This window comes from Gymnogyps californianus, chromosome 5 (assembly GCF_018139145.2).
Source record: "Gymnogyps californianus isolate 813 chromosome 5, ASM1813914v2, whole genome shotgun sequence".
Taxonomy (NCBI): Eukaryota; Metazoa; Chordata; class Aves; order Accipitriformes; family Cathartidae; genus Gymnogyps; species Gymnogyps californianus.
In genome coordinates this window covers 22,130,979-22,145,592 of record NC_059475.1, presented here as the reverse complement: position 1 = coordinate 22,145,592, position 14,614 = coordinate 22,130,979, and the positions used below count along the sequence as shown (strand labels likewise).

The 14,614-nt window shown below is 44.3% G+C and overlaps 1 protein-coding gene across 2 annotated transcripts in view; it reads left to right on the top strand.

Annotated features, from left to right (window-relative positions):
* The first annotated feature begins 7,158 nt into the window (after positions 1–7,158).
* The window catches only part of PAMR1 (peptidase domain containing associated with muscle regeneration 1), a 66,469-nt gene continuing 59,013 nt past the window's right edge, over positions 7,159–14,614 (top strand). For both annotated transcript variants that reach the window (XM_050898160.1, XM_050898159.1), the window contains exon 1: positions 7,159–7,219. The gene's annotated coding sequence lies outside the window, so the exon portion shown is untranslated. The remainder of the gene's footprint in view (positions 7,220–14,614) is intronic.

Below are 14,614 nucleotides of genomic sequence, written 5' to 3'. Positions count from 1 at the left end.
GAAGAGGTGGAAGACATGACTGCATATTGGCCTGAGATTTTGTTCAGTATATCTTTTTATATCATGGGATTGAATTTTGCAATGCCCTGGTGACCTTGTCCAATTGTTCTCAGAATGGACTACTGTTCTGAAAGATCTCAGCCACTTCATCTACTAATTTGAGCAATCTTGCCCTCTCTTTCTGAATATTTTTATTGTCTTTGTCATCTTATTCAGGTCCCCTCCTTTTTGTCAGGGTCAGTCAAGTCAATCAAGGGAGAAGGACAGAAAAACTGGGAAATGATTAGCATAAGAGGGTGTTAAATGATGGATGGCAGAACTCCCAAAAGATGCATTGGGAAGATACACGGTGTGTTACGGTACATTTCCTGATTATTTACTTGTATGACATGTAAGACAACTGTTTAAAAGGTGAATGATTTCATTACTCCTTGTAATTAGAATTTCACAGTTGTTCCTAACTGGACTTTTTCACAGAACATCCATAAGGACATTTTGGCAAATTTGACCTACAGGGACAGAGAAAGTGACTCTTAATTTCAGTTTTTATGGGCATCAATGAAAGGAGAAAAGGAGATCACAAAAACCCTGCATTTCAAACTAAGCTCTTAATTTGTTAGACAGTACTGCTCAAGTCTCTACCTCACTCCATTATCTAACTGCAATGCAGTTACAGTTCGTGTAAATCATATTTCCGGAAGTGCTATACTTTTACATTTCCAGTTTGGAAAATCAGGCATTCAGCACCTCTGAAAAGCTGACCTTCCACCAATTACTTCCAACATACATTTTTCTGACCTTTATTTCATGCACAAATTCATCTGGCTGCACTTCATGCTGCAGTGCTAGGCTGGCCTTATAGGTGGAGCATGGTTAGGTTTCTATCTCAAAATCATATTCTTTCTTGGCTTCCATGCTGACTCACATGCACCCAAGACCATAAAACATAAGCCCAACCTAAATAAAACCAAAAGAGTTTATAATTTTCTGTGTCTCTGTTGTTTTGGTGATCAGTTTGAATCTGCTATACAGACTAAAAGTTTTATTCATTAACCTAGAAAGCCTTATTTATTAACCTATGAAGCAAAAATGTCACAAGAATGACTGAATCTACAGGTTGTTCATGTCCACACAGGGAAATATGTAATTGCAGCCCTTTTTTGTTACCCCCTTAGACTGTAATATCAGTGTCTGACTGATTGTTAAGTAGGCTTGGCTACTGGCTAGTTTTAATTTCAAACCAAATCTTCCACCTGTTTCTTTTCTTACGTGTTGCTATGGTGAAGATCATCACAGACTGTATATAAAAGTGAAACACAGAAGGATCACTTAAAAAAACATCCAGACAGCTTAAGACATGAAGTAACAACTGCAAAAAAGCATATTGCTTGTTAGGTGCCATTAAGCAGTCATATTTTTCTGGCCATATTTTGCTGATCACCTGCTCAGAAATGTATTTGGAATCATAAGCTTTAAACTACCTCAATTTTCCTCACAAAATCTTCTTAACAAATACAAGCATTATCATTGTCATTACAAGTCCCATTAGGTCAGGGGCTGTAATGTGTGCTGGCACTACAGCTCCTAGCTCTTTTGGCTTCTCCCATTCTCACCCGTTTAGCTTGCTTGGACTGTGATGCTTCAGTCACTGAGGATTAACATCCCACAGAGAGATAGGAATAGTTTGTGAAGCTCAGGCCAGAAAAAGCCGTACAAAGTGCCCTTGCATGTAGGTGCCTGTGTAGATACGCTGCCACAATTCTACTGTGGTTCATAAATGCTGGATATTGCATTGCATACATTTGGCAGAACTTGAAGCCCAAAGGGCAAAGTATACTCTTAATACTCCTAGAAACTTATAAAATGTTCCTTATAAAAGGTACAGTAAGGTCTGGGATTTCTTTTAAAAGCTGTGTTTTAAAGGCAAACACTTTGTAATCTCTCCTTTAAAAGGACCCCCTTATTCGACAATAAGGCTTTGAGGGGAGGAATAAAACATTAGTGCTAATCTTTCATTAACTGCTGTTGCTGCTACTCTTAAAGCTCCAGGTCTGAGTTTCATTTGAACTTTATTTTCCCTCTGAGATACAAGCCCTTTCCAGCCTCTCAATGGGTCCATTTTTTTTACAATGTCTTTCAAATGGTTTCTTCAGATTTTGTTTGAGTGGGATGGGTATTATTGGGCAGTCACTAAAGTTCAAGACCTAACTCCACCAACCCTGCTGGGAGCACGTTTGAGCTCAGATGATTCAAACTCTTTCTTTGGCAGAAGACCCCACTAGTCTCAGTGGGAATCTTGCTTGTGAGAAGAGAGAGAAATGGGCTCCAAATGTTCTTGTAAGAAGGATGTCCTGTGAAGGCATCCAATCTGTAGTAGTGTAAATGAATAACATATTGAAAACCACAGATTTCCTTCCAGCAGAACCTCTGGAGCTTTGGAAGGTCATCAGGGCCATTTGGGATGGAATCATCTGAGCAGAAGTCACAAAAGAAGAAAGTTTTCTGGTAATGTTCCAGTAACAGAAACAAGAGATTTCAGTAGTTTGTGAAAATGGGAGGAAATAAAAAGTTAACTGAAATTCCAAAGACTGAAAAAAAGCCCTTCTGGCTCTGAGACAGTGATTTTATTTCAAGTCCAAATTGAGTTTTTTCAGAACCATACATTCATCCCTAATTATTCTTCACTGAGTCCTCTCAAGCAGGACAGTCCAGAGCTTCAAGTACCAAACAGGGGTGAAGGTACCGTGTTCCCTTCTTGACCCGCCACTGCTTCAGGATATGAACCTCAGCTCATCTCCCTGCATGTCAGTTTTTCCCCTCTGTAAAATGGTGGCATTCTTTCTGTTCTTGCAGACTGGACCACACAGTGTTTCCATGTCTCAGATTTGATGGTGGATTATTAGAAGTACAAGTTAGTGGTATTAATTACACTTTAATTATTCACTCAGTGGTCAATTATTAATTATCAAAGGGCTTGTTTTACTCTAGGTTGAAATGGATTGCTAGGTACTTTAAAATGACTATTAAAATATGGTAACTCTATCAATTTTTGCAGCACTCTGTTTTACAATTCAGTTTCAGTGAAATGTAGTTTTCAAACCCGTACTCTAAGTATGTTCAGCAATAGGGCAGATACAAACATTGCAGCCAAATGCTACAGTGAGATTCCTCAGCAGCACACATGGTTAAGAGCTTTTAGCTTTCTTTCATGGAGGATTACATACAGCCTGAAATATTTGGCCACTGCGATCTGCCTGGTTTGGTCCCTGCCCCTTAATAGGAACGCAAGAAGTGCATTCAGAAGCACTGTGTAAGTTGCCCGGTCATTCCTGGGGCTAAAGCTACATCCCACCAGACAACCCGTGTAAACAGGCCATGTGGAAATCTGTGGGATCATGGCTGAATTCACTTCTTTGGCTGCTGAGCCATCCTCTAAGGAGGCAGTGGATCCACCAGTGAAACTGATTTTGCAAGGTGCCAAGCTAAGTTAAGCACTGTAGAGTAACACTGAGTGCAATTATATTTCCTGGTGGCACAATTACCTTCCCCCAGAGACAAGAAAAACCAAAAGATGTCATAGATCTACCAGTTTACCCCTTTAACCCACTCCTCCATAAAACAGAATGACCACTTCTCCACCCTAAAACAGAAAGTGGCCCTGCAAGAGCTGCTCCTTCCACAGGACAAAGACACAACTTCAGCAACTGCTTTTCTACCGTGCTGAACATCTCACCACAGGAACTGGCTCAAATAAACAAACAGTTGTGGCCCTTGTGGGTACGTTTTCCCCAGTGGTTCTGGCCTTTACGAGAAACCCAAGTATTAGGTCCTCTATGTCTGGCCTTAACACTCCGTTTCCCTATGTCCAGCCTCATTCAGTGCTCTGGATTTCCCTTCACTTCACACACCAAAACCAGATTTTGGCTTACACGCTCATGAGACTCCCCCTCAGAGATATCTAAACCTCAGATATCTGTAAGCCAACTTTCAGTCCTAAAAGGACTTACTAGGTTAAATAACTTGTTTACTAGAAATAAGGGCTAGGAAATAAACTAATCATGACTCCACAGACGTTAAAATAGTTTTGTGTTTCTTTGTGAAGAATTAAGGGCTCCCCGTTTTCACTGTTTTCATCTGGTTTGGGGGGCTTCAGTATTTTTCCTTAGTTTTTTTCCTCCTGCCACTGACCAGCAATGGCTTGTTAGAGGAACCCAAAGCTGGAATTAAGAAAGAGTTTTGAGCATGTGTGAGCAATCAGAAAGGAGCAAGGGGCCACCAAGGCAGGGTTTCAGGGGCGTGGGGCATGAGATGCCCATCAATGGCTCTGGGGGAACGTGGTAGCTGAACCATAATAGGGCCCAGTGGGACCTGGAGAGCTTTGGTAGCCTCCTCCTGAGCTGCTGAGCAGCCGGGGCACCAGCCGGGCTGGCTCAGTGAGGACGGCTCACACGCTTGGATCAGCAGAAAAGCTTTAGTCCGCTTATTAGGACTTCGGTTTCAGATTGCTACAGACCGTCGTTGCAATGATTCCTGTGCCCAGAGAGAGCTTTCCACTCGACAGCCTTGGTTTCTTCACCTTTTACAAAAGCTGTGAACGTTTTGCCTGTGACGTCAGAAGTGGAGAACAGGAGCTATTATGAAATATAGGGGTGTGTGGAAACTAAATTACTGTACGGGTGTCGCTGGTGAGGTGCTGGCAGTGGGGGCTGCAGGGGCCTCTGTGAGGAGAAGCTGGGGCTGCCCCATGCCTGACATGGTCAGTTCCAGCTGGTTCCAGCCAGTTCCAACGACCCTGCCACAGGGCACAGCCAAGCCCCTCAGCCAGGCTGGTGGCGTCTCAGGAAAAGCATGTTTAAGAAAGGGCAAAAACCACCAGACAGGCAGAGGAAGAGAGAGAAAAAGTGAGAAACACCCCTGCAAACACCAAGGTCAGAGAAGGAAGAGGGGAAGAAGGTGCTTCAGGCAGAACAGGGATTTCCCTACAGCCCACAGAGAGCCCACGCCAGAGCAGATATCCACACCACAGCCAGTGAAGAACCCCACGCCAGAGCAGGTGGATACTTCCTGAAGGACTGCAGCCTGTGGACAGCCCATGCTGGAACAGGGTAAAAGTGTGAGGAGGAAGGAGTGGCAGAGAGGAGCTGCAATGGACTGACCGCAGCCCCAATTCCCTGTCCCACTGCACCGCTCTGGGGGGGGAGGTAGAGGAGTCAGGAGTGAAGGTGTGAAGCTTAGCCTGGGAAAGCGGGGGGGGACGGACAACGTGTTGTTTTACTTTTCATTTTTGTTTCTCACTACCCAAATCTATTTTAATTGGCAATAAATCGAGTTGAGTCTGTTTTGCCTGTGACAGTAACTGGTAACCAACTTCGCTGTCTTTATCTTCATCCTCTGTCCTGCTGAGAAAGGGGGGGTGAGTGAGTGGCTGGGTGGGAGTTTGGCCCTTAGCCAAGGTTAACCCACCACAATTAGTATCAATAGATCATACTGAAATAGTTAAAAAGATGGTGTTTGAGAAGTGGAAACTCTATGGTTATTGATTGATTGTTACTGTATTTGCAGTTAGCGTTGGTTCCACTGTTGGGAGCCATGCAGAAAGTCAAATGGCAGCTAAGTACAAAATGTCCTTCAAGTACCATATTATGTTGACATGTTCTGAGTAGTACTATGTGCCATAATGGTTAAAATCTTGGCATCTATCTCAGGTCTTCTTATATTAGTATTCTCAATGGTGGGTTTGCATCAGTGTTAGAGATTTAGAGAAAAAAGACGATCATGAATACTTTGGTACTGTTTTATATGGAAGGTGCACAAACACTATGAAGACTGTTCACAGTTAAAAGTCAATAGGTTGGTAGACAGACAAGCATAACCTAGAGAGATGTCTGCATAAAGGAATTCACCCCGTGAAAGACCACCTGAAGGTGTCATGGATTTTCCACTGCAGTAAACTACTCAAGGTTTCCATTGGCTACTGCTCTCAAATTTTTGAGGTTGCACAACATGCCTAAGAGCTTTACAAACAGCTGTAGGTATTTGTTAAAGCTTTTTGAGATACTTGAGTTTCTACTCCAAAGCAAATGCCAGTATTTCAATTTTTCCCCCTCACAATATATGTAATTTTTGAAAACTTGCTACAGAAATGAAATTGAGAAAGTCTGATTTAGAACTATGAATTATTCCCTTTGGATAGTATTGAAATATTGTGCAAGAAAAATATTAGAAAAAATAAAGTGTACTGCTATGAAATATGGGCTGAAGACCAGATAAAATCAGTAGCATGTGCTAATAGAAAAGACAAAACAAAATACGACACAAAGATAAAATCCAAATTAAATGGTCTCTTTTGTTTGAACATTTCCTCAATATCAACATGTTCCGACAAAACATTTCAATTTTGCCAAAATTGCATTTCCTGGCAGAAATGGACTCCGTAAAAAGGGTTTGACTAGCTCAAGCGTGTGTATGCCAAGTGATTCCTTTTGTGTTTTGTGGTTTTCATCCACTGTGGACTGAACTTTTAGTAAGCCTCATTCATTCATCTGCCCCACCATAAAAATGCATGGCTATTTTAAGCATGTCATAAAGTGGAACATGTCACTTGGCCAGGCTGCCCAGTCATGGGACCGTGGGCCAGGAATCCCTCTGTGCACCCACCCCACACCCAGCCCTGCCATTAGGGGCAGCACCCCAGGGATGCATCAACCCCTGCAAGCCCAAAGGGAGCATGTACAAAGTCCCTCCTTCTGGAGATGTCTGTAACTTCAGCTCACCCACAGCAACTGGCATGACTCATATAAACAGATATTCGCATTTCTGTTTCTTCCCCCTTTAAAATATCTTTCTTTCTGAGATGAAAATCACTATCTCAGAGCTGAGCACTGAGCCAATAAACCCATTACAAAAGGGATCGGCTGCCAGAGTCCAGAAAGGGTTAAGGCAGCAGTTGGAGAGGTTTGGGGTGACGTCGTGCTTCTGGATGCCTGAGAAGTCTCTTGAAGGTAGTTCCCCTCTGGTGAGGATGGGAGCGAGCTGAGGTCTGAAATCCGAGATCCCTCGCAGCCTGGAGCTGGTGAGGTCCCAGTAAAAGCTGTTTGCCTGCTTTCCCTTCCTGAGCAGTCACAGCACTGCACTGGCCTGGGCAGTATGGACCGAGCTCCCTGGATACATGTAGGACTCACTCTCCTCCAGCTCCTGCTCATCTCCTGCTTGCCAAGAGGTACCGTAAGTGAGTGTGTGTGTTCCTGGCACGGCCGAATGAGTCCCTTTCCTTCAGTGTGGTCAGAGGGGTTTGATCTCATGCGCTGTCATGGGAAGTAGAGAGATCTGCGGGGATGGTAATAATAGAAAGGGGATCTGCTTTATTTATTTTTTTCTTGCTGGCATGGAGTGTGTGTGGGGAGACGTTTGCCCAGGGATGATTTCCAAGCAAACTTAATAGCCTTAAAGAGAAACAACTGGCTGGATTTTTTTGCCAATGGCCATCAAGAAAAGGGTATGCAATCACTTCGCTTACTACTGCTTTATTTTCTCAACACTCAGTGCTAAGGAAATGATAAAAAGAGGCATTTAAGTCTCTGAATTGTAAAGTGTTATTTGTTTAGTTTGGCAAGTCAGAGACTTTCCTCTCCAGCCTCAACACCATGAAGGCAAGGGAGGAAAAAAGTGAAGGAAAAAAAGAAAACAAAAGCCACACATTGTTTCCAATCTGGGCTTAGTTCTGCCAATATTATTCTTTCGAAGGGGAAGCCTTGTTAAAGCAGAATGATCTTTTTTATATTCAAGCCTCGCGTCAGTTTATGCTGAACTAGCATGTATGGTTTCTTCTTGATAAGGTTAAGCAAAAAGCATTTACTGTTGAGTGCAAATTTGCTGTTGTTATGGCCACGAACATGGGCTGTTTACACCTGGAGGTGGCTGGAGCTGCTTGCAGCAGCTAGCTGTCAGCACTGCAGGCTGCTTTGTCAGGAGTTGCAGCCCTAAGGACTGGGAGGTGAGGTGCCCTCAAATCACCCACCCTTCAAGCTGCCGCAGTTTGCAGCACTCCTGTCAAGGTAAGCGCCTCTCACCGGGGGAGCTGTCAGGTACGCAGGCACTCCGATTGCGATGGCTATAAATAATCGGTGTCAAGGACAGCGCTTCAGAGCCTGCCTCGCGAGGGGCCACGGCAGAGGACCTGCCTCTGCAGTGCCCTTCCCTGCCGGCCCCTTGGGGCCCAGGGTGCAGGTGACAGGTGGTGACCAGGGACATCTGCCCGCCAGGCTGGCCACCAGTGCCTGCAGCCGTCCTGGGATACTGACCTCCTGCCAAAGTTTCCCCCTAGGGCATGAGCACAGAGAGCTTCTCCACACCTCTGTCCCACATGCACTGACTTGTCCCTGCGGTGGCCTGTCCCTCAGCCACGTGCCACCTTGCGCACTGTCCAGGCAAGGTGGCTCTGTGGCACATGCCAGAGTGGCACAGAAATAGCCCTGCCGGTGGCAGAGCAGCCGTAGGCATGGGCTGTGGCTGTCAAGCAGCTAGGCGGGCAACAAATCTCTCCTGCTGCGGGGGCAGCATGCCTCTCTCATGGTGAGAAGCTGGTCTGCAGAGCGGGCAGGCACTGGGCTGCTGGGGGCCCCCAGGCAGCAGCGACGAGTGGAGACAGGAGGAAGGACAATGATGGGCAATGGGACATGAGGGCAGTAAGGCTGCGAGCTTGGGAGGGAGGATGCCAGTTCCCCCAGACAGCAGCTCCTCACGCGCCAGGAGCAGTGCGAGAAGGGCCTGGGGGACACATGAAGGAGATCTGTCCCCTTCGCCCCCTCTCCTTCCTTGCCATGCCTCCCCTGCCCTGCTGCTGGTGGAGCGGCCGGCACGGGCACTTGCCCAGCACACAGCTGGCAGCATGAGGAGGGGGCCAGGAGCTCCCCTCCGGCAGCAGTGGGAGAGGCACTCAGAGACGGGCGCAATTAAAAAATGCGGTGGCCTTAGCATGTTAGGGCAGGTTGGAAAATATCACTTTGCCTCCTCCCCACAGATGTATCCAATTTTTATCCATATTTATCACACCCAGTTGCACAGGGCCTGCCTCAAGAGTTGGGGGCAGGAGTTGGGGAGGTCTGGGAATTGATTTTTGGAATAAACTTGAAGTGCAAGTGACTCATATTTCCTTAAAAATATATGTGTGTTTGTGTGTGTTTCTGCCTATCTAAACCCTTCCCAACCTCTCTTCCCCTCCCCCTCCAGCCTCTGTCTAGAGAAGTGGAGGCCAGATGCACTCAGACACATCCAGATGCATTCAATCTTAGCAAATGGGTTACTTCAGTTCACATGTTTAGGTTCCTAGCATGGACAAAGGGAAAGAGACTTGCTTTTTATTTTGGAGAAAAGCTGAGGTTACTCACTCTTGACCCTGAGGCCACCTCAAGGGACTCCCAGGAGTCCCTCCAAGCCTGCTGGTGCCCAGGATTTGGCTCTCCATTAGCCCAGAGGGAGCCCTCACCACCGCAGGGCTGTGCTGGTGCTGCCGCCAGCACGAGCTCCCTTGGGGACATGGATGCCCCTCTCCCTCCTGCAGGACCAGTGATGTGGTGCAGGGGCAAACGGGGATGGAGGCCATAGGGCAGGGAGGCAAGCTATCAGCAGGGACAGAGGGCTGGCAGCCTGAGGGCATCTGCAGTCCTTGGTTAGGGCTGGACTACACACCCCAGGGGAGCTGTAAGGAGTAAAATTTGAGATGGAGGCTCGGGGTTTTGCTATTGTCTGTGTGGACTATTTCTATCTGGGCAACATGAACTGCAAGTAAACTGCCAACATGTTCCAGGTCTCACACCGTTACAGCAAGCAAGCACTCAAGACAAGTCCAGCACCACTCCTCCATGTTTATAACACCAGCACATTCTCATGTTATGTGGTCATGAATTTCAATACTGCAGCTGCTTCTTCTCCACAAGTTCCCAAATATTCTCCCCTATTGCAGAAGTCCAGCTTTGCCCCCCAGACCCCATTAGCAAAGGCTGGGCTCTCTAACCTCATCGATGCTGTCACTAACTCAAAAGTGCTACATTTATTACCTGTTCCTGTTCCTTGTCTTGCACCACAGAGAAAACAAAATCTCTTTCTGATCACACTAGTATAATTTTTCTGACCAGAATAAGCTCCTCTGTCCCAGAAAGAAATCAAGGCCTGAAGGGTAATGTGGCAACCTCTGAGTTTTAGCCTTACCCTGGCTATTTTATCCTGTCACAGCCCTTCTTGGATGAAGACACAAGGCCACAGTGCCGATAATAAGATCACAAATGCCAGCTCATAATTACAGAGAAGAAACCAAAGGAGGGGGAGTTTTAGGGCAGACTTCTTCAGGTTACTTTAGATGCTAAAAACATCCTGGTTAGTGGCCTAGATGGCCTGTAATTTAAATCCAACTATGACAAAAAGATACAGTAAAAGGAAGCTGTGTGGTGTTTTGAGGGTAAGGGGAAGATGCATGCAGAGGAGAACGAGGTTTAAAGTGGAACTGGATCTGAAATGTGGTGGAGGCATGAACACTTGATGCAGCTCTCTGGGTCTGTGGCCCAACCGGCCTATCCTTAAAGGTAAAGGAGGGGATATAAGGGTTTAGTACAAGGAAATGGGGAAAGGAGCAGTTTCAACTCAGGAGGTGTGGAGTATGGCTCTATTTTGCATGTTACAGCTTACCATCAGGGAACAAGGGCTACTGAAATGTAGGAAGAAAGGGAACAGGAATTTTCCAATAGGAACAAGCATCTTACCCTAGAGCTACCTGTCAGTCCTCTCCACAGCAGTGGGTAGAGCAGGCAAGAGGTACCTGCAGGGCATGCAGGTTTATTGAAAGAGGAAAATGGTGGGAATGACACAACCGGTTGGGCTTCACAACTGAGGCAATGTTGGCTGAGGGGTAGTGGGATTACTGAGGCTTTAACATGTAGAAAGACTGAATTGACAGTCCTGTTTTCAGTTAAGACTGGAAACAGAAAACCCTAGACCTATTTGTGTTAACGCTGTTTTTGCACTAACCCACTGTTATAGCGCTTAGATGGGCAAAGTCTAGACCTCACAAATAGGAAGCACAATTTTTATTTGGCTTTCATTTTAGTTACACTGAAATACTTGATTTTTATCACGAACAAAGGAAAACAAGACAGTGTGGAGAGAGATACAAGCTTTGGAAGTCACATGGGAAATCCTGTTAAGGACCTGATGGAGACCTCAAAAATAATTTTTTTATTGAGCTAACAATTCTTCTCTCCTTGGAGCAGAAGTGTTGGGAGTTTATGATTTGTGTGTCATAGCCTAGTTAAGAATAGAAGCTTGCAAATGTAAAAAAGGCACTACCGTAGGAGCACAATGAAGCAAACCTACAGCCTATCAGGAACAACATCAGCACTATTTATTTCTGAATTTATAGCTACTAAACCCTGTATGACAACAGGAAACCTGGAATAGAGACCCTCCTATCTGAAAACATTAGGTAGACCCCAATTCCTGAATCAAAGGAGAATGCGCAGTAGCCTTTTTTTCTATGTGAAACATGGTCTGAATTGTTAAAAAGGTAGAGCTTAAGACAACAGTGGTCTCATCCAGCAGAACACAGTTGTACTTACAGTAGACAAGTTTTCAATGCGTTTCTTAAACAAAATATACTTTCTGTAGTAGTTTAGTCTGCTTTCAACACAATCCTGCATTTGGGACTTAAAAAAAGACAGTCAAGTTAATGCACATTTATTAAGTGGACAGATTCAGCTTAGTATAGTAGATTTCCCCCTGTGTTCATCCACTGGCTTTGATTTTTTTTTAACAGAAATCCTTTCTGTTTTTTTTCCCCCCACTCTTACTGCTGTGTGAAAGCACACACTAATGGCCAGGAAAGGTTGCTAACTGACTCTGTAGGGGAAGCAGTCTAATTATTCAGCAAAGGTCTGTGACCCATAAAGTAAGCACACTGAGTAAAACTAAAACAGGGATGGATTTTAGCTCCTCTTTTAATTAGCCCAGCTGCTAAAAAGAATAATAGGTACATAATTTCTAAAGAGAAGCAAGTGTTTTTAGAGACAGCATTATCCCTTTCATCCTCTTAACACATCTGTTAGGAAAACAGGTATCATTTGCACAATAGGTTATCTGAGGCAAAAAGAGGTTAAGAATAAAGACCTGCACTTTCCTTCATTATTAACGGTTTGGGGTACACTGTTTTCCAAAAGCCCCAGTAAAAGTCTCTTAAAGGGAACCTCTCTCTTCCCTTCCAAGGTCTATTCTTCTTGGCCTTACTGAAATCAAATGGAGAGTTTTACTATTCATCACAGTGGAGCCACAGTTTCACCCAACATGTTTCTCATTTCCAGCTGACAAATTCTAGATCTCCTTTGTGCTCAGAGCTCTTCTTGTTGTTAATGTTAACATCCACACACATGATACCTATGGGGTGGGGTGCAATGACAGTAGAGCTGAGTAAGAAAGGAGCAGGATAAAACAGTAATAAAAATGAGACAAACCTAAAGAAAATGTTAGCTGTTAGTAGGTTTCACCTCTGTTGGATCTATTTTTTCTCTGAATGAGAAACCATCATTTCAGAATTATTACATAGCCAAACATTCCCTAATAAAAGCCTTAAGAAATTGCTCCTTAAAACTCAAATGCTCGTTTCTTCTGCAGAAGGCAGTAATTGGTTTTGAGCATCATGCTGAAAAATTAAAATGCAATCAAATAAAAAGGGGCATGTTCTCATCTGTGGAACATGAACTGGTTGAATTATCATTTTGAAAAAGCCATCCTCTATGGACTCTAATTTTAGAGATATATCTGTTCATATCTGCTCTTACTTACAATGCACTGTTAATTTGTACGGCACTTTTCAAAGCAATTTAAAATAATACTTCTCTGAGCCTAGATAGTGTTTTACCAATGTGCTGATGGATAAATTGAGGCATTGAAGGAGAACTCATCTTTGCAGGATAACAGAATGGACTTGTAGGATGGGAAGTTCCATCAGTTCAGACCAAGATATGGATGTCCTTATAAAGCACTTTCTTCCATCTTTCAGGAGTTCTGATAAATACATATATTCAGCAGGGTCCTGAGATGCTTTCTCTTTTGGAGGACTGTAGAACACATTTAGGTTGTAAACTTTTCTTTTTTTCCCCCAAGGACAGATGGAGATGGCAAACTGTTTTTCTGCTGGATCAGTCCTCTGATCCCTCCACATAGCAGCTAATGCCTGCACAAAGATAGGGAGTGGGAATGGGAAGTCAGGGAGAGAAGGGAGGAAAGTGTCCCATCTCAGCAGCAGCCTGGGCTTGTATCAGCTTAAAGTGACTGCAGGCTAAAAAAGTCATTCTTCCAAAGAAGTGGAAGACACAAGAGTTAATTGGTGTAATCGAGCTTGCTTCAGTTCACCTTAGCCATATAATTTTCCCAGCTCTCAGATCATTGGAACAGAAATCCCCTTTCTATCTAGCAAGGTGTCTATGACTGACAAATTCAACATGGCAAAAGACAAGTGTGCTGAAGCTGAAGTTTTACCATGATGAGCTGCCTGACCCGTCTCTGAGGCAGCAATGTGCTTGTGAATCTATTCACGAATCATCAAAGCTTTAAGCCTGACCTAGTAAGACAAACCAAAATTGAAGTTGGTTTACCTGAATACCCCAAGGTGCAAACTGCAGTTGGTTAGAAGCTCACTAATATGTGGATCACACTTTATTTGTTTCCACACCCTCAAACCCTTGCTCACAGGTTCCCCATAAACAACCTCCCTGAATATGAAAGCTAATAACTCACTACATTGTCCGCCACGGTCTTACATTTCATCTGGATCCCCATCCCACAGAAGTCTCTCTTCCTCTTTCCTTATTTCTTTTTTCTTTATATGGCTGAAGAACCTTTTGCTATTATTTTAATTTCCGTTGCAAGGTCAAATTCAGCTTGGCTTTTGGCAGTTCTTCCTTTGTCCCTGAGCTCTAAGATATAGCTTGCTTTGATGATCAGACTTTTCCATCCCTGATAGGCCTCTGCTTTTCCCTTGAATGAGAGATTTGACTGGGCTCATTGTATATCCCACAGGATTCATCACTATCCTTTCCAGCAGACCTCATATTGAATAGAACTAGTGCTTTAAGACGGTCTTATCCTTGCAGCTATTTTTTATTACTTGGGCATCCTCTTTGAACTCACTGGCATAAGAATAAGTAACATATCTCCAGTCTTCAGGGTGAGTGCTAATGGAGCCTTCACTTATCTTCCGAGGAGACTTCTGGCTTTTCAGAATGGTACAGTAAAAACTACCCATTTGGAATGTTGCATTTCCACTCAATTTCAAACAATATTTCTGTCAAACCTCCATCACGACCCTTCCCAATTACTAATAAAAGAATTTCTTGTGTGGTTTTTACCACCTCATTTTCCAAAGTCCTGCAGTTTGGAACAGGACAGCATTTGAGGTTTAGTGAGGACAGAGATGACTGAGTCATATGTGTGCCCAGACCATGAGGGTGATAGGAAAAATAGACACACTTATGTCAGGGAGATGATGACTACATCGCTAACTATTCAAGCTTCTCTGTTGCACACCAGGCTGCCCAAGCACATCTTGCCCAAGGAAGTCAGCATGTTTTGA